This window comes from Arachis ipaensis, chromosome B10 (genome assembly GCF_000816755.2).
Source record: "Arachis ipaensis cultivar K30076 chromosome B10, Araip1.1, whole genome shotgun sequence".
In the NCBI taxonomy this organism is placed as follows: domain Eukaryota; kingdom Viridiplantae; phylum Streptophyta; class Magnoliopsida; order Fabales; family Fabaceae; genus Arachis; species Arachis ipaensis.
The window spans coordinates 75,220,089-75,241,772 of record NC_029794.2 but is presented as its reverse complement, the minus strand read 5'-3'; positions in this window follow the sequence as shown (position 1 = coordinate 75,241,772).

The window sequence follows — 21,684 nt, the reverse complement described above, 5'->3', positions numbered from 1 at the left end:
TTTTATTCCTTTAGGCCCTCCTATCCACTGATGCTCAAAGCCTTGGGATCCTTTTTATTCACCCTTGCCTTTTGGTTTTAAGAGCTTTTGGCTTTTTCTGCTTGCTTTTCTTTTTCTATATATATTTTTGCAAGCTTTGTTCTTTGCTGCTTTTTCTTGCTTCAAGAATCATTTTTATGTTTTTTTAGATTATCAATAACATGTCTCATGTTCATCATTCTTTCATTCTGGGAGAAATTCCTGTGTTTTCTTCTTGATGGGGTCATCCTGTGCTTGTTGTTTTTCCATTGATGCTTTGGTGATTGGTTTCTCAATTGAGATATACTCAGTTACTCCCATCCTTACTCTAGCGTCCTTACAGAGTAGAGAAATCAAGCTTGGGTAAGCCAACCTGGCCTCTTTAGAATTTTTGTTAGCAATTTTGTAGAATTCAGTTGAAATCAGTTGATGAACTTCCACTTCTTTTCCCATCATGATGCAATGGATCATCACTGCTCTTTTAACAGTGACTTTAGAACGGTTGCTAGTGGCAGCAGGGAATGCCCAATGAAGTCCAGCCAGCCTCTGGCCACTAGTTTGAGATCTTCTCTTTTGAGTTGATTAGGAACACCCTTTGTGCTGGTGGTCCACCTGGCTCCAGGGATGCATATGTCTTCTAGAATCTTATCCAGGCTCTTGTTTGTTCTCATCATTCTCCTATTGAAGGAGTCTAGATCATCTTTCAGCTGAGGTAGCTTTAAGATCTCTCTGATCTTGTCAGGGTGGGTATGAATAATCTTTCCTCTGACCACAGTTCGATAGTCATAGATATCAGATCCAGATAGTCTTTGCCTGTCTGTATGCCACATATTAGCATAGAACTCCTGGACCATATTCCTTCCCACTTTCGTTTTAGGATTGGCTAGGATCTACCAGTTCCTGATTCGGATTTGCTCCTGGATCTCCGGATATTCGTCTTCTTTCAGATCGAATCTAACTTCCGGGATCACTGATCTTAGACCCATTATTTTATAATAATGGTCTGAATGTTCTTTAGATAAGAACTTCCCTTGATTCCAAAGTTGTTTTGAAACGCTCTCTTTCTTGCCTCTTGAAGTGGGTTGTTTTCCCTTAGTAGCCATGCTCTTAGTGATCAGCTAGCCAATGTTGTCTTGGTGAAAAAGTCAAATGGGAAATGGCGGATGTGCACTGATTATACCGGCCTCAATAAAGCATGGCCGAAAGATCCCTATCCACTCCCAAATATTGACACTCTAGTGGATGCCTCCTCCAGATACAAGTACCTCTCGTTCATGGATGCTTATTCAGGATACAATCAAATCTCGATGTATCCACCTGATCAGGAAAAAACCTCATTCCTAACTCCAAGAACAAACTATTGTTACGTCATCATGCCATTCAGGCTCAAAAACGCAGGAGCTAGTTACCAAAGACTAATAAATAAAGTCTTCGCATACCATATCGGGAAACTCATGGAGGTATATGTAGACGACATATTGATAAAAATACAAAGTAAAGAGTCGCTACTATCCGACCTCACCAAAGTGTTCGACACCATAAGAAAGCACGGTATGCGACTCAATCCAGCAAAATGCACCTTTGCCGTAGAAGTTGGCAAGTTCTTGGGCTTCATGCTCAAACAAAGAGGAATTGAGGCAAACCCGGATAAATGTCGGGCAATACTTGACATGAATACTCCGACCTACGTAAAAGAAGTTCAATAACTCAACGGAAGACTGGCAGCCTTGACCAGATTCCTAGCCGGATCAGCCATAAGATCTCTCCCCTTCTACGCCACTTTAATCCACTCCCAAATATCGACACTCTAGTGGATGCCTCCTCCGGATACAAGTACCTCCGTTCATGGATGCTTATTCAGGATACAATCAAATCTCGATGTATCCACCTGATCAGGAAAAAACCTCATTCCTAACTCCAAGAACAAACTATTGTTACGTCATCATGCCATTCAGGCTCAAAAACGCAGGAGCTAGTTACCAAAGACTAATAAATAAAGTCTTCGCATACCATATCGGGAAACTCATGGAGGTATATGTAGACGACATATTGATAAAAATACAAAGTAAAGAGTCGCTACTATCCGACCTCACCAAAGTGTTCGACACCATAAGAAAGCACGGTATGCGACTCAATCCAGCAAAATGCACCTTTGCAATAGAAGCTGGCAAGTTCTTGGGCTTCATGCTTACGCAAAGAGGAATTGAGGTAAATCCGGATAAATGTCGGGCAATACTCGACATGAAAAGTCTGACCTGCGTCAAAGAGGTACAACAACTCAACAGAAGACTGACAGCCTTGTCCAGATTTCTAGCCAGATCGGCCATAAGATCTCTCCCCTTCTATGCCACTTTAAAGAAAGGAAAGAGGTTCGACTGGACAACGGAGTGTGAGCAGGCGTTCCAGGATTTCAAACGGTTCCTGGGACAACCACCTATCCTAACTCGACCACAGGAAGGAGAACCACTTGTATTATACCTTGCAGTAGGAAATCAGGCAATAGCCTCAACACTAGTCAGAGAAGACGGGAATGGGCAACAACCCATCTACTTATTCAGCAAAGCTCTACAAGGGGCAGAACTGAACTATTAAAAGATAGAAAAGTTTGCCTACGCCCTCATACTAACTTCCCGATGACTTCGCCCATACTTTCAAGCTCACACCATCAAGCTTCGGACTAATCAGCCCATGAAAGGCATTCTCCAGAAGACAGACTTAGCAGGAAGAATTCTACAATGGGCAGTCGAGTTATCTGAGTTTGATCTCAATACAAAGCTCGAACGGGCATCAAGTCCCAATATTTGGCCGACTTCATTGCTGAGTACACTAACACCCCGGGAACTCCCATAGAATGGAATCTCTACGTAGATGGCTCTTCAAACAAAATCGGAAGTGGCACGGGCGTGATAATAGAAAGCGATCAGGGAACCCAGATCGAACTTTCCCTCAAATTCGGGTTCCCTGCTTCAAACAACCAGGCCAAATATGAGGCACTACTAGCTGGTTTGAAGCTGGCTAAGGAGGTTGCTGCTCAAAAGCTTATCATCTTCAGCGACTCACAAATAATCACCTCACAAATAGTAGGGAGCTACCAAGCCAAGGATCCTACCATGAAGAAGTACTTGGACAATTCCAGGGAACAGCTCGGACAACTCGGGGAATATGAGGTACGCTACATACCTCGGGAACAGAATACTCGAGCTGATGCACTCTTAAAACTAGCCAGCACCAAACCAGGGGGCAACAATAGAAGCCTCATACAGGAAATACTCAAGAACCCGTCAATCTCAGAAGAAGAAAAGGTCCTAGCCATAACAGGTCTGGATCAAGGATGGAGGACTCCCATAATTAACTATCGCAAAATAGAAACACTCCTTACAGATAAGAAGGAGGCGAAGAGGTTAAAACGGGAGGCACAATACTACACCATCATAAACAATACTCTATACAAGAGAGGAATTTCAACACCACTGTTAAAATGTGAGCCGACTTCCAATACAAAGGAAGTTTTAGAAGAAGTACACAGTAGCATCTGTAGCAACCATCTCGGAGCACGAACTCTCGCCAAAAAGTATTCCGAGCCGGATTCTATTGGCCAACTTTGCAAAAGAAAGCAATCGAGTTCGTAAAGACATGCCCACCATGTCAGAAACATGCTAATTTTCACATCACCCCGTCAGAGGAACTCATCAGGGTAACTTCACCCTGGCCATTTGCAAAATGGGGACTCGACCTCCTTGGGCCCTTTCCTCAAGGATCAGGACAGGTCAAGTTCCTCATCGTAGGGGTAGACTATTTCACAAAGTGGATTGAGGTAGAGCCCCTAGCTAACGCCACTGCTCAAAGAAGTCAAAAATTCCTATATAGAATCATTGTCACAAGGTTTGGGGTTTCTTACTCCATTACCACAGACAATGGCACTCAATTCACAGATGCAGGCTTTAGAAAATTGGTTGCTGACTTAAAAATAAAACACCAATTCACTTCTGTAGAACATCCCTAAGCAAATGGACAAGCAGAAGCCGCCAATAAAGTCATATTAGCCGGACTAAAATGGAGATTACATGATGCAAAGGGAGCCTGGGATGAAGAGCTCCCACAAGTCCTATGGGCATATCGGACAACTCCACATTCCACAACAAGGGAATCACCCTTTCGACTAGCTTACGGAATGGAGGCAATGATCCCAGTGGAAATCGAAGAAGGGTCCCCCAGAACAATCTTCTAGAATGAAAAGGCCAACACCCAACTTCAAAAGAAAGAGCTCGACTTACTTCCTGAAATGCGGGAAAGAGCTCGGATCAACAAGGAGGCAATGAAACGCCGGATGGCCTCAAGGTACAATCAAAAGGTAATACAGCGAAGTTTTGCCAATAACGACCTCATCCTTATCTGAAATGATATCGGAACAAGTCGATCAGGAGAGGTGAAGCTAGCAGCTAATTGGAAAGGACCCTACCGAGTCATAGAGGTACTCAGAAAAGGCTACTACAGGCTGTCCAAACTCGAAGGGCTAGAGCTACCAAGGGCATGGCACGCCTACAACCTAAGAAGGTATTATAGTTAGGAGGTGATGCATGGAAACTTGTCTCTCAACCGATTTCCCTCGGCAAGTATACCGAATTGTCGTCAAGTAAAAACTCACAATAGAGTGAGGTCGAATCCCACAGGGATTGATTGGTCAAGCAACTTTAATTGGAGGAATGTTCTAGTTGAGCTAAGCAGAATTTGATTGGAGAATTGCAGGAAATTAAACGGCTCAAGTCTTGGATATGGGCCTTTGGATCTTTAGTTGAAGCAGTTGCAGTCTTCAGTGGGCTCAGCTTTGCTTGCAGAGAAAGTGTGAGTTAGGCATGGATGTTGTTTAGGACGTTAGTGGTGTCAACGTTAAGTGAAAATGTGGGTTCGAGAATGTTAGCGACGATCACCTTTTTCACTAACGTTCCTAACCCAAGATGGTCCACGTTAACTTCAACGTTAGTGGCACTAACGTGACCACTAACGTTGCCTCTTCGTCCTTCGCAAACGTTATTGGCAATCACCTTTTCCAATAACGTTTGCTTGTTGCCCTTCCTCCCTACGTTAGAGTCCACGATAGTGTACCTAATGTGACTCCTAACGTGGGCATGCTTCAGCCTCGAGAGCGTTAGTGACACTTACCTTTGTCACTAACGCTCCAAACGCCCCTCCTCACGTTAGTGCCTCACATTAATTATATTAACGTGGCCACTAACGTGGTGGTGATTGCCATCTCCAACGTTAGTGACAAAGGTGAGTGTCACTAACATTGGCTCATCAATTCTTTCCTCCACGTTAGCTTCCACGTTATGGTAACTAACGTGGCAACTAACATGGCTAATGGTGGCTTGGTCCAACGTTAGTGACAAAGGTGAGTGTCACTAACATTGGCACTTCTTTTTTCCTTCCACGTTAGAGTTCACGTTAATGTAATTAACGTAATTCTTAACGTGGCTAAGTGTGCCCCTTTTACCAACGTTAGTGGCATTCACTTTTACCACTAACATTGGAGCTTTACTTTTCCTCCACGTTAGCTTCCACGTTAATGTAGTTAACATGGCAACTAACATGGGTTATGATGGCTCATGAAGGCATTATTGGCGTTCACTTTTCTCATTAACGTTGCAAGTTAGCTCCCATTCCACGTTAATGGTCACGTTAGTTAGACTAATGTGGCTATTAACGTGGGATCTTCCTTGCTTCCTTTGTCCTGAAATCAAGCAAGTAAAGTGCATCAAAGCTAGGTTCTAACTCATGAGATCATGCATCATCTATTTTATCACCCAATTCATGCATAATTCTCAAAAAATCATATAAAATTCACAATGTTTGCTTGAATCAAGATGTAAGTGATTATCTACCCAAAACTTGCTTATTAACTAAGAAAATGCATGAAACTACCCTAAAACAGTAAAGAAAAGGTCACTAAAACTGGCCAAAATGTCCTGGCATCAGGAGGTAATAAAGATCTTAGGCCAAGGTGCACTCTTTTTCTTGAGAAAATTTTTTAACGAGGCGCCAAGCCAAGATCTATGAACTGCCTGACTCAGAAGGGTAAACACCCACATGTATATATTTTTCCTATTTGTCTACTTTTTATCTGGAATAAAACTTTTCAGATTTCTTCTACAAAGCCTCTCTACAGGTTGGCAAGTTGAAAAAAAAATTCATCACAACACCAAACTTAAAGCTTGCTTGTCCCTAAGCAAGTACTGAAACATGAGAATGATGAATGAAATGACAAGAGAAATAAGTCATTATTGTGGAAGTCATGTCCTTGGTTTTATGGGGTTTCATGCATAGCAACTTAGCTTCATTCCTTCACTGGCTTTCAGACCTTTATCATGCCCCGGAATACTCACTTGATAGCACCCTTTAAGTATACAATGCACCATTGTTGCTCTCTTAAGATTCACCTCTGAGTTATTCCCGTCGGGGAGGATGGATCTCCTTACAATTTCGAACCACTCCTTTGCTTCAGGAGTGAGGTCCCCTCTCTTGATGAACTTGGGCTTCCCCTGAGGGTATCGTACCCAATCAGCCCCTTGTACGCAAATATCTTGCACAATCCGGTCATGATCGGGCTGCTATCTATTCTGGAGTGATAGCTTTCTTCTGCAAATGGTATGGTTCGTAGATTTAACGCCCTCATGATGCTCATGGGATTGAAATCCACAGTCATCCCTCTCACGAAGCTTATATAGGAGTCATCTGCCTTATCATACCTGACTGCATTTGCATAAAACTCTCTTACAAGAGTTGCATTTACTTTTATGACTGGATCAATAAGGAGCTCCCATCTTCTCTTTTCCATCTTCTCTGTGATTTCGGGGCACTCAGTTTTTCTGACTTGAAAACCTAGCTCATATATGATCTCCTTATCAACCATCCACCCGAATTGCAATGCATGGTGAAAGGTTCTAAACTTCTTCTCATCAAAAGGGTGTTGCTCCATAGGCTCCTTTCCCTTTCGCCTTTTTGAGCTTGATGGTGCCATAAGTGATTTTTGATATGTGAAGGTGGGGAGTGTGTCTTTGATGGGGTAAGGGGAGTTGGGTTCCGAGAGTGGGAAGTGTAAAGAATGGGTATTGGAATGTGAAAGGGAGTATGGAATAATAACCACTTATATATGGAAGTGGTGAGTGAATGAAAGGTGTGGATTGATGGAGTGGGTGTATGATGAACGGATGGGGTTTAGCATGGGATGAGCACAAGGATCATCAACTATATGATGGGGTTGGTTCGATTTCCAAGCGTGTCATTCTTTCAATGTTGCATGGTAACATTTCCCAATGCATTCCCCTTGAAGACACGTGTATAGTCCTCTCCTTTTGTGGTGGCCGAACCCACCTCCTTCAATTGTCCCATCAATTCTCCTACAAAATAAAAGGGATGTGATTAATGAAATTATGGAAAGTGGCGGCAAAATTTAAAAAAAAAATTGGGATAACTACTTTTTAAAGTTTTTGTTTCTAACTAAGTGCTATTCATGAATGCAAACCAACTGACTTTTTAATTATTCATGTATGCAACATTAGTGCACCAAACTTAGTTTGTGTCCATGTGGTGTACAAAGTTTTGTTCAAGGCTCTAAGAATAACATGATATGAATTTCATTTATGCTCTTCTTCGTATGCCTTGAACACCAAACTTGTTCTTCACTATGTGCTGCATAAAAGGATTCGTTCAAGTATATGTCAAAGTTGATTTGGAATTCATAAACCTTGCATTATTAACTACTTTAAAGCATATAAAACATGGGTTACCTCCCATAAAGCACTTCTTTAGCGTCACTAGCTTGACGTTCTGACTTTGTCAGGGTGGTTGGTAATGCTTCAAATCTTCCCCCCTCGCAGTAAATCTATCTCCATTGGCTTCATCAAGAATCTCCACATGTTCTAAGGAGAGAATTCTGTTGATGGTGAAAACTTTAGGTAGCTGAGATGTGATGGTGGGAAGATGAGGTGGGATATCTAGGAAATAAGCTGAGATCACTTTATCCCCTGGAGAGAAGTCCTCTGTAGGGATCTTCTTGTTCCTCCATCTCCTTGGTGCCTTCTTCTTTGTTCCTTTTGATGTTGCCCTGCTCTTTGTGGCCTCTTTTTTCGAGGAAATTTTATTGCTGGTCTCATATAACTCTGGTGGTTTAGGTTCCTCCTAGTTTTCCTTTAGCCGTGACAACTGCTGACTGTCTTGTTCATTAACCAAAGGGATTCCCAGGTGTACAGCTTGTGCTTCAATGCTTGTTTCTTCCACCAATGCTCTGGCGTGCTCCCCCCTTGGTTCCTTATTTTCCTGATCTGCTTCTTGTGAGGGTTTGAAGACATTGAATGCGAGTTGTTCATCATGTATCCTTAGTGTTAGCTCTCCTCGCTCCACATCTATGAGCACTCTGGCTGTAGCTAGGAATGGTCTTCCCAATATGATTGGATGAAGGTGACTCTCTTCCATTTCCAATATGACAAAGTCTGTGGGAAGAAAGTAGTTCCCAACCTTCACCAATACATTTTTAACCACTCCTGTTGCTTGTTTTTGAGTTTTTTCAGCCAGCCTGATGACTACGTCTGTGGGCATTAGCTCATTGATCTGCAGCTTCTTCATAAGGGATAAAGGCATTAAGTTGATGCTTGCTTCCAGGTCACAGAGTCCTTTATCAAACATTGTTTCTCCTATGGCACAGGGGATGTGAAAACTCCCTGGGTTCTTCCTTTTTGTAGGCAACTCTGGTTGAATGAGAGCACTGCACTCCTTATTTATCACTATTGTTTGCCCTCCCTTGAGTGAGCTTTTCCTGGTCAGCAGCTCCTTCATATACTTAATGTATGAGGGCATTTGTTGGAGAGCCTTGATGAATGGTATGGTTGCATGGAGAGATGTAAACATATCAAGGAACTTTGAGTATATTCTCTTTTCTACACCACCTTTGAGTCTTTGGGGAAAAGGTGCATAAAGTTTCAGCATCTCCTTCTGTATAATTTTGGTTTCTTGGTGACCCTCTTCCTGCTTCTCTGCTGAAGTATCTCCATAGTGTTTGAAGGGTTTGTTCAGCTCTTCCTCAGTCTCCCTATCACTTATAGTGACCATCTTGCATTCTTCCCATCTTACTTTCATTGCTTCACCTATTGGGTTTTTCTCTGTGTCACTTGGGAAGCTGTCAGTAGGCTTGGGAATCTTCTCAGAGAGGTATCCCACTTGAAATTCTAGCCTCTTAATAGTGTCTCCCTGGTTTCTGATATTAGCTCGCACCTCCTCCTTGAACACCTTATTATCTTGGAGTTCCTTACATATGCCTTCAAGTAGAGTCTCAATCCTTGAGAGTCTATCTTCGGATGATGGTGAGTTGGGGTTGGAGGGATGAGAATGGCCATTTTGGTTTTGATATGGATGTTGAGAGGTGTTGTTAGGTGGGTGCTGATATGATCTCTGTGTGGAATATTGGTGAGCCGCATTGTTGTTGGGGTTGTGACGTCTCTGATCTTGGCCTTGATCTTGTTGATTTCCCCACCCAAAGTTTGGGTGGTTTCTCCAACCAGGATTATAAGTTTTGGAGTATGGATCATGGGTCTGCCTAGGTGAGTTTCCAATGTAGTTGGCTTATTCCTGATCACCCTCTGCTTCTGCATTCACTCCTTCTTGGGTTGCTGATGAGGTGGTGATTGCTGCCACTTGGTTCCTCTTCATCTTCTTGGTAAGGTTAGCCAGATGCTTGTTGATCATCTTGTTTTGGGCCAGCAGTGCATCCAGGTTGTTTAGCTCTATTACTCCTCTAGTGTTGCCTCTTTCAGAAGTATAGAAGTAGTCATTCTCAGCTACAATCTCAATGACATCTATGGCTTCTTCAATGGTCTTCTTCTTGTTCAGAGATCCCCCAGATGAGTGGTCTACTGCCTTCTTTGATTCATAAGAAAAACCTTCATAGAAAATGTGTAACTGCACCCAATCATTGAACATATCTGGCGGGCACCTTCTTGTCAAGTCCTTAAACCTCTCCCATGCTTCATAGAGAGTTTCACCATCTTGTTGCATGAAGGTTTGTACCTCAGCTCTCAACCTGTTGATCCGTTGAGGAGGATAGAATCTCGCCAAGAATTTGTTCACCACATCTTCCCAGGTTCTTAAGCTCTCCTTCGGGAAGGATTCCAGCCATTTAGATGCTTTGTCCTTGAGTGAGAAGGGAAACAGAAGTAGTCTATAGTTGTCAGGATGAACACCATTAGACTTCACAGTATCACATATCCTCAGGAATGTGGTGAGATGTTGATTTGATCTTCTTGGACACCTCCTCCGAATGAACAGTTGTTCTAAACAAGGGTGATGAGCTGTGGCTTTAGTTCAAAGTTATTGGCATGTATGGTTGGCTTTTGGATGCTACTTCTACAGTTTCCTGGGTTTGGATTCATGTAAGATCCCATAACTTTTCTCTCTTGCCCAGCATGATGCGCTGGACCTTCTCTACCATGGTTGTGGGCCTCTTTTTCATGATGGTTCTCCATATTCTCATCCATGTCTGGTTCAAAGTACTCCTCCTCTTCCTCAGCACCAACAACTCTCTTTCTTCTTGCTTCCCTCCTTAGTCTAAGGAAGGTTCTCTCAGGTTCAGAGTCAAAAGAAGTTGAAGCCCCACTTCTTCTACCTGTCAAACAACCAGCAAGACCAAAGTAAAAGGGAGATAAAGAGTATTCTTGTTAAAAATGCTATTAGTGTGAGTGATGCAATATATCAAACAGTTAGTGGTTTAGTGAACTAAATTGTAACAAATAAGAGAACACCACAAACGGGTAGGGGTAACGGAAAGAAAATAACTGAAACTGATAGTGAATCAATCAAACAGAAATTAAATCAAACAAAAGAAAAATGCTTAATCTAGTTATCCACCAATTTAATCATTGTTGATACAAAATCAATCCCCGGCAACGGCGCCATAAACTTGATGCACGGAAACTTATCTCTCAACAGATTTTCCTCGGCAAGTATACCGAATTGTCGTCAAGTAAAAACTCACAATAGAGTGAGGTTGAATTCCACAGGGATTGATTGGTCAAGCAACTTATATTTGAGGAATGTTCTAGTTGAGCTAAGCAGAATTTGATTGGAGAATTGCAGGAAATTAAATGGCAGGAAAATAAATGGCAGAAAATGTAATTGCTGGAAATAAAAGACTGAATGTAAATAACGGAAAGTAAATTGCAGAATCTTAAATGGGGAATGGGGAAGACGAACATAAAAGTAAATGGCAGAAAGTAAAGAGAATGGGTAAGATCAGAAATGGGGAATTCATTGGGCTTAGGAGATGTTGCATTCTCCGGATCAAGTTCATTCTCATCTCTTCCTCAATCAATGCATTCATTGATCTCCTTAGCAATCTTAAGTGATTGGATTCCAATTCCTTGGCAACCCAATCTCTCAAATCTTGATCAATAGCCAATTCCTTGGTCTAATTGCTCATGAGAAGAGATGAAGTATGGTCAATGATCATACCACATTTATTCCCAAATCAAAGTATTGGTAGGATTATATGTCACCATATCCATCCAAACCCAAATTTAGTCCAACATGAGAAAGCATTTCTAGCATGATCTCTTCATTCCACTTCCAAGGTCCGAAGAGATCCAAGTATGAATAGCTTCTTTTCCAAGATAACTACCCAATAGGATGAAGATTGAAAGTTTTCTAGTAAAATCAAGAGAAAAGAAAGAAGAAGAATAATGAAAACTATTATTGATCCATCAAATTACAACAGAGCTCCCTAACCCAATGAAAGGGGTTTAGTTGTTCATAGCTCTGGGAATGGAAAGCGTAAGTGTAAAGTACATTATGAAAACTAAAACTAGAAGTTACAGAGAAAGTAAAATATACAAAGTGTAGTTCTCTAAAATGCCAAAAGCTCCTCTGCTAGTTCAAAACTACTCCTATATATACTACTCTTCAGCTCTTCTAGTTGGCTCTTCAAGTCTTGGATATGGGCCTTTGGATCTTTAGTTGAAGCAGTTGCAGTCTTCAATGGGCTCAGCTTTGCTTGCAGAGAAAGTGTGAGTTAGGCATGGATGTTGTTTAGGATGTTAGTGGTGTCAACGTTAAGTGAAAATGTGGGTTCGAGAATGTTAGTGACGATCACCTTTTTCACTAACGTTCCTAACCCAAGATGGTCCACGTTAACTTCAACGTTAGTGGCACTAACATGACCACTAACGTTGCTTCTTGGTCCTTCGCAAACGTTATTTGCATTCACCTTTTCCAATAACGTTTGCTCGTTGCCCTTCCTCCCTACGTTAGAGTCCACGTTAGTGTAGCTAACGTGACTCCTAACGTGGGAATGCCTCAGCCTCGAGAGCGTTAGTGACACTTACCTTTGTCACTAACACTCCAAACGTCCCTCCTCACGTTAGTGCCTCAAGTTAATTGTATTACCGTGGCCACTAACGTGGTGGTGATTGCCATCTCCAACGTTAGTGACAGAGGTGAGTGTCACTAACGTTGGCTCATCAATTCTTTCCTCCATGTTAGCTTCTATGTTAATGTAACTAATGTTGCAACTAACGTGGCTAATGGTGGCTTGGTCCAACGTTAGTGACAAAGGTGAGTGTCACTAACGTTGGCACTTCTTTGTTCCTTCCACGTTAGAGTTCACGTTAATGTAATTAACGTGACTCTTAACATGGCTAAGTGTTCCCCTTTTTCCAACGTTAGTGGCATTCACTTTTACCACTAACGTTGGAGCTTTACTTTTCCTCCATATTATCTTCCACGTTAATGTAGTTAACGTGGCAACTAACATGGGTTATGATGGCTCACAAAGGCGTTATTGGCGATCACTTTTCTCATTAACGTTGCAAGTTAGCTCCCATTCCACGTTAATGGTCACGTTAGTTAGACTAACGTGGCTATTAACGTGGCATCTTCCTTGCTTCCTTTGTCCTGAAATCAAGCAAGTAAAGTGCATCAAAGCTAGGTTCTAACTCATGAGATTATGCATCATCTATTTTATCACTCAATTCATGCATAATTCTCAAAAAATCATATAAAATTCACAATGTTTGCTTGAATCAAGATGTAAGTGATTATCTTCCCAAAACTTGCTTATTAACTAAGAAAATGCATGAAACTACACTAAAACAGTAAAGAAAAGGTCAGTGAAACTGGCCAAAATACCCTGGCATCAGGAGGTAATAAAGATCTTAAGCCAAGGTGCACTCTTTTCCTTGAGAAGGTTTTTTAACGAGGCACCAAGCCAAGAACTATGAACTGCCTGACTTAGAAGGGTAAACACCCACATGTATATATTTTTCCTATTTGTCTACTTTTTATTTGGAATAAAACTTTTCAGATTTCTTCTACAAAGCCTCTCTACAGGTCGGCAAGGTGAAAAACAAATTCATCGCCCGACCACGATGAAAACCGAATTCATCGTGTGATATCAACAAAGGTCGACAAAAGTGAAAACCAAATTCACTGCTTGATCAAAACAAAGCTACAGGTCGGCAAGGTGACGATCAAACTCATCGTCTGACCACGACAAAATCGACAAAGTTATAAAAAATAATCCATAAGCTGAGGCCTGGCCAGCCCTGACTAAAAAATGGATTACTAGAAATAACTTATGAACGGACCGACATAAAGAAGTCAGACCAATCAACCAAAGCAATAAAAAGTTATAAAAAGCAAATCCATAGAAAGAGGCCTGACGAGGTCTGAGAAAAAATGGATTGCTATAACTTGGGATGAACCAACATGAAGAAGTCAGACCAGACTGATCAAAACGACAAAAAAGTTATAAAAAGTAATCCATAGAAAGAGGCCTGATCAGCCCTTATCAAAAGTGGATTACTAGAAATAACTTAGAAGAGATCGACATGAAGAAGTCGGCCCAGGTCGATCAAAAGCGACAGAGTTATAAAAAGTAAATCCATAAAAAAGAGATCCGGTGAGATCCAAATTAAAAATGGATTACTAAAAATAACTCGTAAGACTCAATGAAAGAAGTCGACAGGCAGAAGGCGTGCGCTAGAAGGGACACAGCTCGACCCAATGAAAGCCACGACCTCTCCCGAAATCAAATCACAAGTGTTCTATGAGAATACTAAAAAGAATAGTCTAACAAGGCTTGCCTCAAAAAGTCAGTTAGATCAAGACAGGAAAGAATCCAACACTAAGGAAATCAAAAAAGAGCTCGGACAGCGAAAAGCTCCAACACTCTTAAAGATTCCTGGAAATGCGAAAGATTGCAAACAAAACACATCAAGAACAAAAGCAAAGCTACTATAATCAACACTCAGATGGCCACCCGAAGGTCGACCTTAAGAGTTCAAAAGGCATTTATTTTTCCAAATAAAGTTGCTAAGGAAAAAGCAACTACAAAGTCACAGTCAAACAAAATTTATCAAAATAAGAGTTCAAAAGCCCACAAGCCTGGCTATACAAAACACATTAAAGATACATAAGCAAAAACTACAAAGGATTCAAGGATTCTCCAGTGGCGGCATCTCGAGGCGAAGGAGGACGAGTCTGGAGGGGGACAGCATCGACGGTCCCATCCGACCGGTTCAGGATCTGAACATCAGGATCCGAATCAGGGTGGTCGACCTCAGCTGCAGGAGTTGAAGAAGTTGGGGCAACAGAAGCCTTGGTGGATGGCACAGGAGGTGGATCTACATCATCATCATCTTCATCCAGAGCAGGGACAATCTTTCCATTTTCCACAATATTATCCAAACTGAAGAGAGATAGGTCGAGCTCGGGAGCAAGAACTCGGACCTGATCCTTCAAATTCTCATAAGCAGAAGTCACACTGCCCACGAGATGACGCTGGAGCTCAGCATAATCAGCCCGGGCAGATTCCAACCTCTCCCTAAGCTCTATCATCTCACCATAAGTCAGGACATATCTCTCCTTATGCTTCTGCGCCATTTCCTCAGCCAGATTTGCAGAAGCCACCGCAGTAGTAGCTCGAGTCTTTTCACCTTGCAACTCTTTTTCCAGCTTCGCCACCTTAACCTCGATCTCCTCCGTTAACCCCTTGATTCTGTCAAATTCTGATTTGGCCCCCTCCATAAAAGCCTTTGTTGCATGAATGGGAAGGTCATGAGTATTTCGGAATAAGGATGCTCCCATGTGTGCCATCTAAATACTACTTCGGGTAATGAAGTCCAAATGACGAAGAATGGATACATCATCAGTAGGAACAACACCATAAGGAGCGATTGTTTTATCAACAAACCCAATAGCATCAATGTCAGGGGCATCCAAATTAAAAGGCTCGACAGTCCTCTGTCTTTTTGGAGGAGGGACGGCAGGGGGAGAAGAGGTAGCAGCAGAAGTTTGGGGAGGATCAACCAAATAGACCTGAGGAGTAGGAATCATCCTCCTCGCCCCATAAGTGCTCAAGATCGACTTCTTAGGAGGAACCTGAGAAGATCCTTCCCTAGCGTCCTTAGCTGAGATGTTCTGGGCAGCTGTAGCTTTTCTTGCCTTTTTAAAGGCATTCATAGAATCATTATTCTTAGCCATCTTTGAAAAAACACATAAAAAACAAGTTACAAAACTGGAAGAAAAAGAAACAAAAAGCAAGTAAACAAAGAAAAAGAAAGTCGACCACTACCTGATAAACCCCATATTTAGGGTTTATCTTGTGTTGAATTTAGAGGGTTTTATCTTCTTTTCCCACATTTATCCAATGAAATAGCATGGTTTTATAACTTCTTCTTTAATTGTGCTTAAGAGTGAAAACATAATTTTTAGGTCTTGAAAAGGCTAAATTTAATTCACCTTGATTCTATTAGATGCCTTGATATGTTTGTTAAGTGATTTTAGATTTAGGAGGCAAGGATTGGATCAAAGGAATGAAGAAAAAGCATGTAAAAATGGAGAAGTCATGAAGAAATGAAGGAATCGCAAAAGCTGTCAAGCTGATCTCTTCGCACTTAATCGACCATAACTTGAGCTACAGAGGTCCAAATGATGCGGTTTCAGTTGAGTTAAAAAGCTAACATCCGGGGCTTCAAAATGATATAAGATTTGCCATAGTTGCAATATGTTTAGGTGGCACGCACATGACATGTACGCATACACGCCGATTTGCACGTGATTCACTAAAAGCAAATTAGTGGCCAGCGAATTCAAAAGCCTTGTGGGCCCAATCCAACTCATTTCTGATGTTATTTGACCCAAGGATTGAAGAGGGATGAGACAACTAGTCATTAGTTTAGTTTTGTTTTAGTTTTAACATGCTTTTAGTTAGTTTCTAGAGAGAGAAGCTCTCTCTTCTCTCTAGAATTAGTAGTAGGTTAGATTTAGATTAGGAATTCTTAGATCTAGGTTAATTTCATGCTTTGATCTACTTTTCCTTTTGCAATTCTTCTTCTTCAACCTTTCCACTCTCTAGTTTAGTATTTAATTCATGTAATTCTCTACTTTTATGTTGATGCACTTTTGTTCTTCTATCTCTATTTCAATGCAATTTATGATTCATGTTCCTTTATTGTTGATTTGATTTGTTGTTGTTTAATTCCTTGCAATTGAGTAGCGTAGATTTACTTTCCTTTCTATCTTACTATGTTTTCCTTTTATACCTTCCAAGTGTTTGATGAAATGCTTAGTTGGATTTTAGTCTAGATTTACATTCCTCGCAATTTTACTATGCTTTCCTTTTATGCCTTCTAAGTGTTTGATGAAATGCTTGGTTGGATTTTAGAGTAGAATTTTATTCTCTTAGATTGGGAAGGTAACTTAGGAGCTCTTGAGTTACTAATGTCCAAGTGATTGATGGTTGGGAGCCATTAACTCTAGCTCTCACTAATTAATTTGGTGTAGAACTAGGACTTATGGACTTGGATTGACATAGCTCACTTGACTTTCCTTTACTATTAGTTAGGGGATGACTTAGTGGGGTTGATCCTTTCCAATTCTCATGTTGTGGTTAGTGATTAGGATAGAGATCCTTGACCACCAACCTTTGCCAAGACCTTTTTAGCTATTAGTTTATTTTCATTGTCATTTACATTTCATGTCTCTTATCCCAAAAAAACCCCAAAATACCTCATAACCAATAACAAGACACTTCGTTGTAATTCCTAGGGAGAGCGACCCAAGGTTCAATACTTCGGTTTATAAATATATGGGTTTGTTTTAGTGACAAAAAATCTTTTGTATGAAAGGATTATTGATTGGTTTAGAAACTATACTTGCAACGAGAATTTATTTGTGAATTCTAAACCACACAAAAGTCCAATCATCAAAATGGCGCCGTTGCTGGGGAATTACAATGGTGTTGTGTTATTGGTTATTGTATATATGTGAATAGTGTGAATATGTTTGCTTTTGATAGTTCTTGCTAGTTTTAGGATTTGGTTTTGTTTGTTTCTTATTTGATTTTATTTTCCTTTTCTCTTGTTATCATGAATTCTCACTTTGGCTATGAGTTTAGTTCTAATTATGTTGTAGGAAATGAGGACTATAATGAGAATGTGTATCAAGGATGGGATAACCAAAGGTGGGAGGAGCCATATGCATATGATCAATCCTCTTGGCAACAACCTCCACCAATTCACTATGAGCAAGAGCCATTCTATGATGCATACCAATCTAATGGCTATGGTGAGTCTCCTTGTGATTTTCAAGAACCACCACCATATGCCTATGAGTCATATCCTCAACATGAACCTCAACCACACTCACAAGCCTATTTTCACCAAACACCTCCACATGACCTTGATCCATATCTACCATACCAACCACCTTTTGAACCACATGAGCCATACATGGAACCACCATTCCAAGATTACTACTCCCAAGAACCACCTCAACACACACCACCATACCCTTACCAAGAAGAACCAATTTCCTATCATGAACCATTTTTCCATGACAATGAACCCTCTTATCCACTCCAATCCCCAATGGATGAAATCATTGGCCTTATACTTCAAGGGCAAGGAGAAATACAAAGGGAGACACTAGAATTTGTGGCTACCTTGACCAAGGTGGTAAGCATTTTAGCCTCCTAATGCTTGAGCACTCAAAGCACTCCCATGGTCACATATGGAGAATTAGTTGAAAAGCATAGCATGAAGGAGTGATTGGAAACTCCGGTGGAAAATGAGGAATGTTGTTTTGTATTAGAGCAATTGGAGGAGCCTATGATCATTGAAGAAGAGGAAGAAGTGGTTGAAGACTTAGGAGATGCGGAACCTCCTTGGAAACCTAGAGTTAAAGAGAACCTCTCCAAGAAGATTGAATTTGATGTTGAGGAGGAAAGTGCACAACTTCCAAAATAATTATTGAATGAAGACTTGGAAGGAGTGGAGCAAGAATTGAGTTCCCTTGGTGATGAAGATCATGCATCTAACCTTCTTGGTGGTGAATCCTTTGAATTTGACGAACCTTCTCCCAATGAGATAGAAAGCAATGCGGAGGTAGATTTCTCTTAACCTCCCATTTATGATTTAAGTGAAGGAGAAGAGTTGGATGAAAATAATGAACAAAGGATTGAAAGTGAAGAAGTTTGTGAAGAGGTGGAGGCAATCAAGGAAGAATATAAGGGAGTAGAGCTTGCAAGGACATTGGAGATACCTCTCCCCAAGCCATTACCATCTATTCTTTCATTCAAGTGGGTAAATTCCTTATACTTAAGCTTTATTATTCCCCTTGAATATGGATTGCTTGAGACAGATGGTCAACTTAGATATATTTGTGGCATTAAGAGCAAAAGGGAGATGGCTAGTGGTTGGAAATATCATTCTAGGTTCATGATGGCTACACGTTCAAAGCTTAATTGCAACGGTTGGTGTAGAACTAGATTGCTTGGGTCTAGGATGTTGTTTGGGGGCTTCTTTGAGAATTCTAAGGTCATGCCACCCAATTGGAATCATGATGATCAACTTGAATATGGGTGATGAGAGGACTATTGTGTGGTTTAGAAATTCACAAATGAAATCTTCGTTGCAAGTATAGTTTCTAAATCAACAATAGTCCTTTCATACAAAAGATTGTTTGTCACAAGTAACAAACCCTTAAATTTATAAACCGAAGTATTGAACCTCGGGTCATTCTCCCTAGGAATTGCAAACAAATATTCTTGTTATTGGTTATGAGGTATTGTTTGGGGTTTTTGGAAAAATAGGCAAGAAATATAAATGGCAAAGGAAATAAACTAACAACTAACAAAGCTCTTGGCAAGGTATGAGAATTAGAAGTCCTATCCTAGTTATCGTCCTCAATTGTAACCACAAATTATCCATTGCTACCACTTAGTTAACCTCTAACCATGGAGGAAAGTCAAGTGGATGAATTAACTTGATTCCACAAGTCCTAGGCAACTCCCAAGGGAAAGACTAGCTTTAGTGGTATCCAAATCAATTAGCAACTTCTAATTATCAATCAACAAGGGAATTAGATAACTCAAGCGTCACTAATTACTCTACCATAGCCAAGAGGAACAAAATCTACACTAAAATCCAACCAAGTATTTCGTCAAATACTTGGAAGGCATAAAAGGTAAGCAAAGTAAATTGATAACAACAATGAAATCTAACAACTACTTATTGCAAGGAATTAATAACAACAATCAAAAGGAACACAATTATTATGAATTACCTCAAATTGAATTGGAAGAAAATAGAAGGAACAAGAGTAGATCTATAATAAAGCATAGAAACAACATAAAGAAAATTACAACAAAAGAGTATAGGAATCATAAATGCAACAACAAAGAATTGAGAAGTGAGAGCTTCTCTCTCTAAAACTAACTTTTCCTCTAATAATTAAACTAAACTAAAATAATGTGTGAAAGTATCTAAAAGTATGTTGATTCCCCTTCAATCCTTGCCTTAAATAGCATCAGAAATGAGTTGGATTGGGCCCACAAGGCTTTAGAATTCGCTGGCCACTAATTTGCTTTTAATGAATCACGTGCAAATTAGTGTGTGCACGCACATGCCGCGTGCGCGCCCCCTAAACATGATGTAACTATGGCAAATCTTATATCATTTCGAAGCCCTGGATGTTATCTTTCCAACGCAACTGAAACCGCATCATTTGGACCTCTGTAGCTCAAGTTATGGTCGATTAAGTGCGAAGAGGTCGGCTTGACAGCTTTTGCGATTCCTTCATTTCTTCATGAGTTCTCCATTTTTACATGCTTTTTCTTCATTTCCTTAATCCAATCTTTGTCTTCTAAATCTGAAATCACTTAACAAATATATCAAGGTATCTAATGGAATCAAGGTGAATTAAATTTATCTATTCTAAGTCCTAAAAAGCATGGGTTCACTCTTAAGCACAATTAAAGGAGAAGTTATAAAACCATGCTATTTCATTGGATATATGTGGAAAAAGATGATAAAACCCTCTAAATTCAACATAAGATAAACCCTAAATATGGGGTTTATCAATGGGTGTCAAAACAAAGTGTGGGATCCCGGATCGCACAAGGAGGATCAACTTTGGGAGCCCCAAGCTTGTGAAGAACTCCATCACACTTGGTGCAACAAATAAGAAATCATGGGGCACAATGGAGAACCAAGCATTGGTGGGAGTTCCAAGATGAATTCAAGCACAAGCCACCTTGAGAGGAGCTCCACATAAGTCCAAATTAAGGACAATAAACAAAAGTGCTAGGTGGGAGACACCCCACCATGGTAACTTCTTTTCATTTTCTCTTTTTGTACATATTGGTAATTAGTTTAAATTCATGTTTTTGGTTGATTTGTTGAGTATAATTGGTAGTTTAGTATGTTAAATAAGGTTTTATGGTATTTTGGTAGCTGTTTGGAGGTTTAGAATGCTTGGATTGGTGCAAAAACATAGAAAAAATAAAACAAAGCACCATCCGCGCGTATGCGCACTGCGTGCGTACGCGTCCGTCAAGCATTTTCGCCTACCCACGCGGACGCGCCATGTACACGTACGCGTGGATTGAGAAATTCCACCCCCAAGCCAAAAACCCGAGAGTTTTGCGAACGCTGTGCGCACATTGTGCCTTTCGCACAAACCAACTCGCGCGTACGCGCACATGACGCGTACACGCCATTCTCAAAATAAGCCATCAACCCGGACGCGCCATGTGCACGTATGCATCGCATCCATTGCACCACCATCCTCGCGCGCGTGCCATGCGCGCGTACGCGTGGATGTCCTTCCTTAACTACATTTCTTTATTTTCTTCTTTCCATTTCTTTCCTTCTCCTTTCTTCTTCCCTTCTTCTACCCTTCATCCAACACTTCCAAACACCATTGATAACCATTTATTTTAGTTAACTAACTAGTTTGTTTGTTAGTTGATTAGTTAGTTTTCATTTCATTTTCTCTTTTTCATTGTAAGTGTTGGATTATTATTCTTGTTTACCATTAATTGCTGCTGAGTACTAAAAAAGGATGTTGTCTTCACATCATTATGTTTATAATCTTTGTTGGATTCTATTGTTGAGGTTATATTTTGCTACTTGGTTTTAAGTTCTTCATGCTTACCTCTTGAGAATACCAAGTGATGAGAATTGCCTTCGCGCTTGTAACTCTTCTTGAATTGCATGATTTGGCCACCATGTGATTTGAACCCTATTCTTTGATTAGGCAATCTCTTGACATTGGATGGTGTGCATTTACTTCAATGCATTGTATTCCATGATCATATGTATCCATACGCTTTTAGCTTGAATG